The sequence below is a fragment of the Lactuca virosa genome, chromosome 1 (genome assembly GCF_052849685.1).
Source record: "Lactuca virosa cultivar CGN04683 chromosome 1, Lactuca_virosa_CGN04683_v6, whole genome shotgun sequence".
Lineage (NCBI taxonomy): Eukaryota > Viridiplantae > Streptophyta > Magnoliopsida > Asterales > Asteraceae > Lactuca > Lactuca virosa.
In genome coordinates this window covers 83,987,452-83,999,802 of record NC_136426.1, presented here as the reverse complement: position 1 = coordinate 83,999,802, position 12,351 = coordinate 83,987,452, and the positions used below count along the sequence as shown (strand labels likewise).

The 12,351-nt window shown below is 35.9% G+C and overlaps 1 long non-coding RNA gene across 1 annotated transcript; it reads right to left on the bottom strand.

The window, feature by feature from the left end:
- Positions 1-8,620: 8,620 nt before the first annotated feature.
- LOC145105445 (uncharacterized) lies at positions 8,621-11,607 on the bottom strand. Its single transcript, XR_013707318.1, has 3 exons — positions 11,441-11,607; positions 10,007-10,117; positions 8,621-8,903 (listed from the first exon to the last, which is right to left on the bottom strand). It is a non-coding gene; the product is annotated as an uncharacterized LOC145105445 (long non-coding RNA).
- Between the last annotated feature and the right edge of the window lie 744 nt (positions 11,608-12,351).

The window sequence follows — 12,351 nt, the reverse complement described above, 5'->3', positions numbered from 1 at the left end:
CATATTAAACATATAACTTTATAAATAATTTACTGAAAGATACTCGAGCATGTCAACCCTTTCGGCTTCAGAAACTTCTTTCCATGTGTCCTTATCGAAACCGGTGTCGCGCCACATATAACTCTCAACCTCCCGAATGAAACATTTGTATACTTCCTAAATCGGCATGTGAGTATTTATGTCAAATATTATCTTCAGAGGTCGATTGTCGTTAGCTGCAAATAACTTGTACATTTTTTTGTTTACTGTCATGCCTCTTTGTTTTGGTGGCACCGTTTCATAAAAAAATATTAGTCATTTTTTTTATATACATACAATATAAAATACAATGAAATAGAATAAATCTTAATTACCATCGATATCGTGATCACCAAAACCTCCATGGAACGGATGTGGTGGCTCGTCACCACCATCACCTTCATGGCCCATCACAACAACCATGAGATGGAGCAATGCAATCCAAAAAAATGACATCCTGAAAAATTATAACACAATATGTATATATATATATATATATATATATATATATATATATATATATATATATATATAATGATATGATTACAACAAATACAAACCTTGTTTTACTAGTCAAATGTAAAGATTGTTTATTCATTCTCGCCCTCAGACACTTCAGTGTCTGCTAACACATCACTATCATAATCGGAATCCTCCTCATCATAATCAGTCTCGTAGTTAGACACATTATTGATGATACCCATTTGCGGACCAACTTCAATATCATTTTCAACCGATTGAGAATTTTGAAAGTACTGGTTAACGTCCATTGAAAGAGTGAAATTAGAAAAAGCATTACTAAGAACGACATCGGTTGAATCATTGTCGACATTTTCAATGGGATCATGGTCAACATCATTCATCGGTACATCCCAAATTCTTTTATGATTAACATTTTCAACAAATCACCGTTGGTTGTCATTTTCGTCACTTCAAGAAGGTTCTTGGATGTAAAATACTTTCTTGGCCTGCGTAGCAAATATGAGTTGATCTTCGCTGCTCAATTCGCGTTGTGGGTCGATACTGGTGAAATTATTATCAAATTTAACTCCTGCAGTATCGAACCACTTGCAACGAAAACGTACAATGGAATACTTATGAGGATAATGTAACTTGATAATCTCTTCTAGCTGACCATAGTATTTCTGCTTATTCTCTCCCTCAGTTAGAACCCCCGAGTTTTGTGTTGATCGTTGGGCGTCATGCGTAAGTACCATAAACCTAACACCATTCACTATGCAAGCGGTATAAGTAAAGGCATTCTCATAAGAGCCGATATCTCCTTGTTAAACTCCGAAGATTTTTGTTTTTGCATATCATAAACCTTGTGAAGGAACCATTTAGGGAATTCGTTTTTTTCATCACTTTTTGGATGTAATGATTTGAATTCACTACATTGATGAAAAAAATAGATAGATTTTGTAAAAAAAGGAGAAATTAAAAATAGAGAATGATTTTAAAGATAAGAACACTTACACAATTAACTTTCTGACTTCGTCACAACTATCATGCACAAACCATTGTAGATGTTTTCTCTCCTTTAGACTGAGATTTTTCATTTTCTTTGCGCTAGGCGGTCGACACTTAGACTGAAACACCCATAACTTTGTTTCTTCTATGACAACATGTCCGTTTCTTTCGAGGTGATTGAATCGAGTCTTGACTTCTTCATTGTACATCGAACAAAATGTTAATGCCTCTTCAACGACATAACCCTCAGCTATAGAACCTTCCGGCCTCGCCTTGTTTCTGACATAGTTTTTTAGTTTTTTCATATACCTTTCGAAGGGATACATCCATCTCATACACACCGGGCCTCCGCAAATAGCTTCATCAGGTAAATGCACAACTAAATGAACTATAATGTCAAAAAACGCAGGAGGATAGATCACTTCTAACTTACACAATATTTTAATAATGGCTGCTTTCGCTTCTTTCATATCCTTCACCGATAGTGTTCTCGAGCAAAGTTGCTTTAAAAACATACAAAGCTCTACTATTGGTGTATAAATACCATTGGCCAAAAGCCCTTGCATAAGAATGTGATAATCATGGGATTTCAGTCCATAATGTTAGTATTGTTTTCATTCACTTTCTTACTAATGTTAGATCCAAACCCATCCGGCAGTTTCACATCTCTTATAAACTTACAAAAAAGAATGCGGCTAGTTTTCATGAACGAGTAAGGTGGATGGAGTTTAAGGAACTTGTTGCCACTCTTTTTCAACCATTGACTTTTCCAAATGTTCAGTTTTGTCAAGTTCACCCGAACATTTGATGTGTCTTTAGACTTATAATTCATCATAGAAGTAACCAAAAGACTCTCACCCACATTTTTTTCAATATGCATAAGATCAAAGTTGTGCTTCAGCTCAAGAGAAGACCAATAATCAAGTTCAAATAATATGCTCTTTTTAGACCAATTCAAATCGAAATCCTCACGGTCTCTCTTAATACCAGCTCGTTGAGCAGCTAATTTACCCGGTGGACGAAACAATAGACGAGCGTGTTACGCTTGTATTTCTTCCTCACTAAAGTGTCTTGGAGGGTCTCTTGTCTCGTGTTGGACAATATATGCCAAACTTTTTCTCCAAGGATGGTCAACATCTAAGAACTGACGATGACCAACATATGGGACTTTATTTGATACTCGGTATGAGGGAGTGTCTTCATTGCAAGTCGGACAACCTTTGTACGCTTTTCCGCTCCAAGCAGATAAAATACTACGATTTGGAAAATCGTTTATTGTCCATAACAACATCGCTTTCATATTGAAGAATGTACCTATCATTGCGTCTTTAGTACGTACGTCAAAACTCCACAACTGCTTCAACTCATCCACAACGGCCTAAGGAACACATCCAAGTCCTTCCCGGGTGCTTTGGGGTCGAGAATCAACAAGGTGAACATGAAGGAGGGCTCTTTCATGCATAGCCATGGTGGAAGATTGTAAATAGTGAGTATGACGGGCCACGTACGATGAGGATTTCACATGTAACCAAACAGAGTAAAACCATCAACAGCAAGCCCTAAGCGTACATTTCGGGGTTCCCTCGAGAAGTTTGGATACTTCATATAGAATTTTTGCCATGAAGTACCATCAACGTGATGAAGCATCGTACCATATTTGGATTGTCAGGTACTGTGCCAAATCATATATTTAGCTGTGTGTCTAAAACAATACAAACATTGTAGTCTGGGGGTCAGAGGAAAGTATCGTAACACCTTATGAGCCACTTTCTTACCCTTTGTATTTTCATCAACCCACCGACTCTCATTACAAACTGGACACTTTTGCAACAACTTGTGTTCTTTCTAGAATTGAAAACAGTCGTTTTTACATACGTGTATCGACTCATAACCCAAGCCGATCTTTTTAAGTTTCTTTTTTGCTTCATAATGTGACAGAGGGGGGGGACCTTGTTTCCTTGAGGAAATGTAGTTTTCAACAACTCAAGAAGCTGATCGAATGAGCTATCGGTCCATTTGTTGATCACCTTGATATACATCAGCTTTGCTAAAATGTCAAGGGACGAAAATGAACATCCATGATATAATTTTAATTGGACTTCCTCTAACAGCTTTTGAAATCCACCATCGACACCGCTACCCTTTATATACGGGTTCCCTTCATCTTCGTTGGTATCGTTTTCAATCACACCCCCTATAACATCAGCAATAACATCGGCCATCTCGTTACTACACGATATGTCTTCTACAACTGGAAGAACTGTATTTTCTCCGTGATACTTCCATATAATATAATTTGGACAAAAACCATGCTGAAGTGTATGGAATTTCATTATGGCTAGTAGTATAAATTTATTGACATTACATTTGTTACACATGCATCTGATTTGGCCTTTGTTATCAACATGTGGTTTGGACCTCTCCAGGATTTATCAATAGACATGTTACGGTTTTTAATAGTAGTCCAGGTTTCATTAGATGCAACATGTCTATTGATAAAACCTGGACTACTATTGAAAACCATAACTCTACCGTGTTCCAACAAGGACTCGAATCTTTTCTTGAGAGGTCCAAACTACACGTCGATAACAAAGGCCAAATCAGATGCCCGTGTAACAAATGTAATGTCAATAATTTTATACAACTAGCCATAATGAAATTCCATATACTTCAACATGGTTGTAGTCCAAATTATATTATATGGATGTATCACGGTGAAAATACAATTCATCTGGTTGTAGAAGACATATCGCGTAGTAATGAGATGGCCGATGTTATTGCTGATGTTATAGGGGGTGTGATTGAAAACGATACCAACCGCGACGAAGGGAACTCGGATACATAGGGTAGCGGTGTCGATGATGGATTTCAAAATCTGTTAGAGGAAGTCCAATTAAAATTATATCCTGGATGTTCATTTTCGTCCCTTGACTTTTTAGCAAAGCTGATGCATATCAAGGTGATCAACAAATGGACTGATAATTCCTTCGATCAGCTTCTTGAGTTGTTGAAAACTACATTTCCTCAAGGAAACAGGGTCCCCCCCCCCTCCGTCACATTATGAAGCAAAAAAGAGACCTAAAAAGATCGGTTTGGGTTATGAGTCGATACACGTATGTAAAAATGACTGCTTTCTTTTTTGGAAAGAACACATGCTGTTGCAAAAGTATCCAGTTTGTAATGAGAGTCGGTGGGTTGATGAAAATACAAAGGGTAAGAAGGTGGCTCATAAGGTGTTACGGTACTTTCCTCTGACCCCCAGACTACAACGTTTGTACTGTTTTAGACACACAGCTAAAGATATGATTTGGCACAGTATCGGACGATCCAAAGATGGTACGATGCTTCATCCCGTTGATGGTACTTTATGGAAAAAATTCGATATGAAGTATCCTAATTTCTCGAGGGAACCCCGAAACGTACACTTAGGGCTTGTTGTTGATGGTTTTAATTCGTTTGGTAACATGTGTAATCCTCATAGCATGTGGCCCGTTATACTCACCACTTACAATCTTCCACCATGGCTATGCATGAAAGAGTCCTCCTTCATGTTGACCTTGTTGATTCCCGGCCCCAAAGCACCCAGGAAGGACTTGAATATGTTCCTTAGACCGTTGGTGGATGAGTTGAAGCAGTTGTGGAGTTTGGGCGTATGTACTAAAGATGCATCGACAGTTACATTCTTCAATATGAAAGCGATGTTGTTATGAACAATAAACGACTTTCCAGCTCGTAGTAGTTTATCCAGTTGGAGCAGAGACGGGTACAAAGCTTGTCCGACTTGCAATGAAGACACTCCCTCATACTGCGTATCAATAAAGTCGTATATGTTGGTTATCGCAAGTTCTTAGATGCTGACCATCCATGGAGAAAACGTTCGGCGTATAATGGCCAACACGAGACAAGAGACCCTCCAAGACAGTTTAATGCGGAAGAAATACAAGCGTAACACGCTCGTCTATTGTTTCGTCCACCGGGTAAAGTAGCTGCTTAACGAGCTGGTATTAAGAGAGATCGTGAGGATTTCAAGTTGAATTGGTATAAAAAGAGCATATTATTTGAACTTGAGTATTGGCCTTCTCTAGAGCTGAAGCACAACTTCGATCTTATGCATATTGAAAAAGTTGTAGGTGAGAGTCTTTTGGTACTTCTCTGATGAATGATAAGTTTAAAGACACATCAAATGATCGGGCGGACTTGACAAAACTGAACATTTGGAAAAGTCAATGGTTGAAAAAGAGTGGCAACAAGTTCCTTAAACCCCATCTACCTTACTCATTCACGAAACCTAACCGCATTCTTTTTTGTAGGTTTATAAGAGATGTGAAACTGTCGGATGGGTTTGGATCTAACATCAGTAAGAAAGTGAATGAAAACAATACTAACATTATTGGGTTGAAATCTCATGATTATTACATTCTTATGCAACGTTTGATACCCACTGGAATTAAAGGGGTTTTGGCCAAAGGTATTTATAAACGAATAGTAGAGCTTTGTACGTTTTTTAAGCAACTTTGCTCGAGAACACTATCGATGAAGGATATGAAAGAAGCGAAAGCAGCCATTATTAAAATATTGTGCAAGTTAGAAGTGATCTATCCTCCTGCGTTTTTTTGACATTATGGTTCATTTAGTTGTGCATTTACCTGATGAAGCTATTTGCGAAGGCCCAGTATGTATGAGATGGATGTATCCATTCGAAAGGTATATGAAATAACTAAAAAACTATGTCAGAAACAAGGCGAGGTCGGAAGGTTCTATAAATGAGGGTTATGTCGCTGAAGAGGCATTAACATTTTGTTCGATGTACCTTGAAGATGCCGAGACTCGATTTAATTGCATCAAAAGAAACGAGGATGTTGTCATAGAAGAAACAAAGTTATGGGTGTTTCAGTCTAAGTGTCGACCGACTAGCGCAAAGAAAATGAAAATCTCAGTCTAAAGGATAGAAAACATCTACAATAGTTTGTGCTTGATAGTTATGACGATGTCACAAAGTATATTGCGTAAGTTTTCTTATCTTTTAAATCATTGTTTGTTTGTAATTTCTCCCTTTTTACTAAATCTATATATTTTTTTCATCAATGTAATGAATTCAAATCATTACATCTTGAAAGTGATGAAAAAACCGAATTCCCAAAATGGTTCTTTCACAAGGTCTATGATATGCAGAAACAAAATTCTCCAGAGTTTAAGGAGTTATCGGCTCTTTCAATTGGTGCACATGTGAATACCTTTACTTATACCGCTTGCATAGTGAATGGTGATAGGTTTATGGTACTTATGAGTGACGCCCAACGATCAACACAAAACTCGGAGGTTCTAACTGAGAGAGAGAATAAGCAGAAATATTATGGTCAGTTAGAAGATATTATCGAGTTACATTATCCTCATAAATATTCCACTGTACTTTTTCGTTGCAAGTGTTTCGATAGTGTAGGAGTTAAATCTGAAAATAATTTCACAAGTATCGACCCACAACGTGAATTGAGCAGCGAAGATCAAATCATATTTTCTATGCAGGCCAAGCAAGTATTTTACATCCAAGAACCTTCTCGAAGTGATGAAAATGACAACCAACGGTAGGTTGTTGAAAATGTTAAACATATAAGAATTTAGGATCTACCGATGAACGATGTCGACCATGATCCCATTGAAAATGTCGAAAATGATTCAACCGATGATGTTCTTAGTAATGCTTCTTCTAATTTCACTCTTTCAATCGAATTTAGACAGTACTTTCAAAATTCTCAATCGGTTGAATATGATATTGAAGTTGGTCCACCAACGGGTATCATCAATAATGTGTCTGACTGTGAGACTGATTATAATGAGGAGGATTCCGATTATGATAGTGATGTGTCAGTAGACATTGAAGTGTCTGAGGGCGAGAATGATAGCGGCGCAGCTTGTTGCCCGTTTGCCTTCCATAGATATATATATATATATATATATATATTGAGCTATATTTGATTTCAATCAATATTTGACTAGTAAAACAAGGTTTGTATTTGTTGTAATCATATCATATTATATGTATATATATTCATATTATGTTATAACTTTTCAGGATGTCATTTTTTTAGATTGCATTGCTCCATCTCATGGCTGTTGTGATGAACCATGGAGGTAACGAGCCACCACATCCGTTCCATGGAGGTTTTGGTGATCACCTGATCAATGGTAATTAAGATTTATTCTAATTCATTGTATTTCATAATGTATGTATATAAAAAACTATTTTGACTAATATTTTTTTATGCAGCGGTGCCTCCAAAAAGAAGAGGCATGACAGTAAACAAAAAAATGTACAAGTTATTTGCAGCTAACAGCAATCGGCCTCTGAAGATAATATTTTACATAAATACCCACATGTCGATTGGGTAAGTATATGAATGTTTCATTCGGGATGTTGCGAGCTATATGTGGCGCGATATCGGTTTCGATAACGATACATGGAAAGAAGTTTCTGAAGCTGAAAGGGTTGGCATGTTGGAGTATCTTTCAGTAAATTATTTATAAAGTTATATATTTAATATGTTTAGTTTTGATTTATTTTTAATTTCTCTATTTTTTTGTAGACGTGGTTTGATTTTGGAGCGATTTCAAATGATCCAATGGCTTCAGTTTATTGGGCGTCACAGAACAATCGGATGTGTGCGCGGTATAGAGGCCGCAAAAATATTGCAAAAACTCGTTTTACTGGTTTTAAAGGGGATGTGGAGGCAGCAAGGGCTCAAGCCCCTCAGGGTATGGATCCACAACGTTGGAGTGATGTTATTGACCATTTCTTAACAAAAAAGCATCAAGAACGATCCGCTGGAAACAAAGAATGCCGAAAGAAGCAAGTAGTTAAGAATCGTGGAGGGACCTGCGGCTACGGTAGTGCTTGTTTTAAGAACGCAAGTTACAATAATTCTTATTCAGTTATAACATATTTTTTAATGTTTATTTAAGTATAAAATTTTTAAGAACGTAAGTTACAATAATTCTTATTCAGTTATAACATATTTTTTAATGTTTATTTAAGTATAACATATGTTGTAATGTTAAACCAAATTTGAATAGACTTGAAGCATTTCATTGTAGGCATGCGAATAAAAAAGGGGAATTTGTTGATCCTTTTGTTGAAGACCAATATGTAAGTTATTATTACTTCAAAATGAAGTAGATTGTTGTTTTATTTTGTGTTAGTTTTAACGTATATTGACAATCTTTGTGAATTACAGAATGCCTTAGTTGCTGAGGTTGCTTTACAGACTCATCACATAGCCGATTCCGGTGGTGATCCAGACTCCATTGATTGGATCGCAATATTTGAAAAGGTGTTAGGTGCTCAAAGGGGGCATGTGAAAGGCATTGAGCCTAAACCTTCTTTTGCAGCGGGTACAAGTGCTCTATCCCAATGGCAGTCACTGTCACAAGCACCACAACCAACACAAGTACTTGTTAAATTCTTAAAGAATTTGGTAGCTTTGCTATATTGTTAAGAACTTGATGCATTTATAGTAATTTTTGGTAGTTTGTTAAATTGTTAAAGACTTAATTGATTTGGTGGTTTAATAGTTTGTTAAATTATTAACGAATTAATTCATTTGGTGGTTTGATAGTATGATAGTTTGTTAAATTGTTAATGCCTTAATGTGCTTGTGACTTAATTGTAGGATGTTGATGTGAATGCTACTCTTCAAAACCTGGCGTTTGTGACGGAAATTGGAGATATTATTCGCTCGTTTAAGAACCAAGTCAACAACGAAGAAAACAATGATGGGGAAGACGAATACACATAGTATTTCTTATTTTATGTTATGAATGATGTTATTTTGGAATTATTAGATAGTTTATGGATGATATATTTGGTGTTTATTTTGGATTTATTATATAGTTTATGTAATGTGGTATATTTAATGTTTTATGTAATGTGGTACGTATTTATTTATGTATTATAAAATCTGCACTTTATAATATATATAAACTAATATCATAAATAAATTGTTTTAAAAAAAAGCATTAGCAGTGACACCTTTAGGGACGACTTTGACCAATTGTGACGACTACTAATTCCTGGAGGAGTAGACGGAAAAACTCTGACCGGTGGCCGAAATATCAATAGAGACGGCACCAATACCGACGAAATAAACATTTAGCGACGACGAGTATTACAGAATATAGATGACGCCATTTGCGACGACAAACGAGTATTAGCTACGAGGTAATAGCGACAACCATTTAGCGACGACATGTCGTCGCTAAAGGTATTAGCAACAACATGTCGTCGCTAAAGGTATTAGCGACGACATGGGGCATCAATTGCGACGCTTTTTGTCGTCGGTAAAAGTTACGTTTTTGTTGTGTAAATTACGCTAATTAATTAATTAAGAACCAATTATAATGCTATATAGCTTTTTGATTGGTAAAGGTAAATTGCACTAGAAGAAAGTCGAAATATATTTGTATCACCAACCACGCAAGGGTTTTGTTGGTAGGATTCGTTGTATGAATGATACGTAGAACTTACCATCAAGAAATTCTGGACTAGAAAGCTTTTTATGCAACTGTGATTGTGGTGGTGGTGTTGGTGGTGTAGGATGCTGCCGGATTTTTGCATTCAGCTCAACCATGGAACAACCTGTTATTGCCCCGCAAAACTATAGTATTTATCATTGCAATTATATTTGTCTTAAACGATGATCATAATTAAAAACAAGTTAGTAAGGCTTGAGGGAGTGAGTGCGGTAGAGGGTGCATTCCCTTGGCACATCAGCTTGGAATACCGCCCCCACGGTGCGGTTTTGGTGCAGTAGAGACCGCACTGTGGCACTCCAAGGGAGTGCTCATCTCTTCATATTGTCATTCCAATTTATCGTTGATTGGTCATATTTTTTAAAAAAAATGTTTTTTTTTTCTTTTTTAAACCTTATAAATTGAGTGTATGAGTGTATCACCACTCATTGGGTGTGACATGAAACCACATTTTTATGGTAATTGCTCACGTGTCGCCTACATAACAGTGAAGATAGTGCAACTTTTATGGCACCACTCCCTATAGCCTAAGATATCTCATGTAAAAGTAAAACAAACATTTATTTCAATATCAAGTTAATGTAAAACAAACATTTATTTCAATAACTTTATCTACTTTTAACACTTTAATTTTCAATCACGAGATGTTACAACTGTAAGAAGAGCTATATAGTTAAGCTAATTAATAGTTTAATACCTAATCGAATTTGATTTTAGAAGCTAAATGAATTCATGACATATATACTAATTGAACCGTAAGTCGTTTAGCCCCATCGTAAGCAACTTTTAGCATGGACAAGATAAAATAAACCAGTAATTAGCAATTGCAAATTTGGCAAACGTTTGTGCGTGATGTTTTATATAATAAGGATATGAAGTAGCTCAACACACCCAATTTGGCTTCTTTTAAAAACAATTTGTGGTTGCTTTTCTAACAAAGGCCATATATAGGAGCCTATAAAATCTAATCCATTTTCTCTTACCTTCTCTTCTCTTGGTTAAATGTTACAAACATGCTTGATATAGGGACCATTTTAAATAAAGGAAAATTTCTAAACTTTGTACATATAAATAGATATACCCACTTTTATTTCCTGTTAGAAGACTTTTTTTCGTTTCTGTTTTCTTTCTCTTTACACTCTGATAGAAGAAATAAAAGAAGCCATAATTTCTTGAAGCATATTTTTTGTTGTTGTAATCGATTCCACAAAGGTGTTCCGATTCATTTTCAACCCTACACCTTCAATTAATGAACGATACAAATATTGATGTATATGTATGGGACTCGTAAAGAAATTCATTCATGACTTCAAATTCATTCATAACAAGAAGTCAAACTTGTTGTTAAATTAGTCGATCTACCGCCGGCCATATAAAAACAAACATTTCAGAGCAACGTTATGGCAAATGCAGCAACAGCAAAACATACCTTGTGAAATCCGGTAGTGGTATTCTGGCTGGTCTCTGCAAAATAACAAGTACTTATCCAAAAAAGATAAGAGGTTTTGAGAAAACAAGAGAAAGATGAATCGATAAAAAATGGTGCACGAAATCTTGCATTCTATGAGTCATGAAAAATGTGAGAAATATGAAGTGGTTGTTGAGCTCCATCAGTATTGATTACTGCATTTATGAGTTTGAACTGCATGCTGAGCTCGTCCATTAAATCGGATCTGATTTGATGACTATAGTCCAAAGTCCAAACTTTAACTTTTTTTATAAAGAGTTATCCATTAAAATAATTATTTTTGGTGCAAATATCACCCACCCACCTCCATTTAGGGACAAAAGAGATTCTAGCCCAGCGGTATCCGGTGTTGCCCTCCCTCCTTGAGGTTGAGGGTTCAAGTCTCGTCGTGGACATATGTGGATTTAAGGTGTAGTTTAGGAGTAGGTTAGATTGTCGTTCAAAAAAAAAAAAAAAAAACTCTGTTTAGGGAAAACAAATGAAACTGGAGATCGTGAATGACCATCGTGAGTTAGCCATATTTTGACAAAATACTTGCGATATTTGCGAGTAATACATGTGCCATTATCTTCTTATAACTATCTTATCTGTGCCATTAATCATTATTAATTCTTCCAAAAAATATATACTCTCTCCGTCCCAATATTATTGTCCACAGACAAAAAACACACATATTAAGAAAAGCATTAATTACCACTAACTTTATTTAATAAAATGACAGTTTTGTCCTTATTTTGCATTTAATGTTCCATTAAATGCTTAGTTGGTTAAGTAATAATGAGGGAGTATTTTGGTAAAAATGTTATTTATTTTTAGAAGTGGACTATTATTTTGGGACAAACCAAAAATGAAAGATGGACTATAATTTTGGA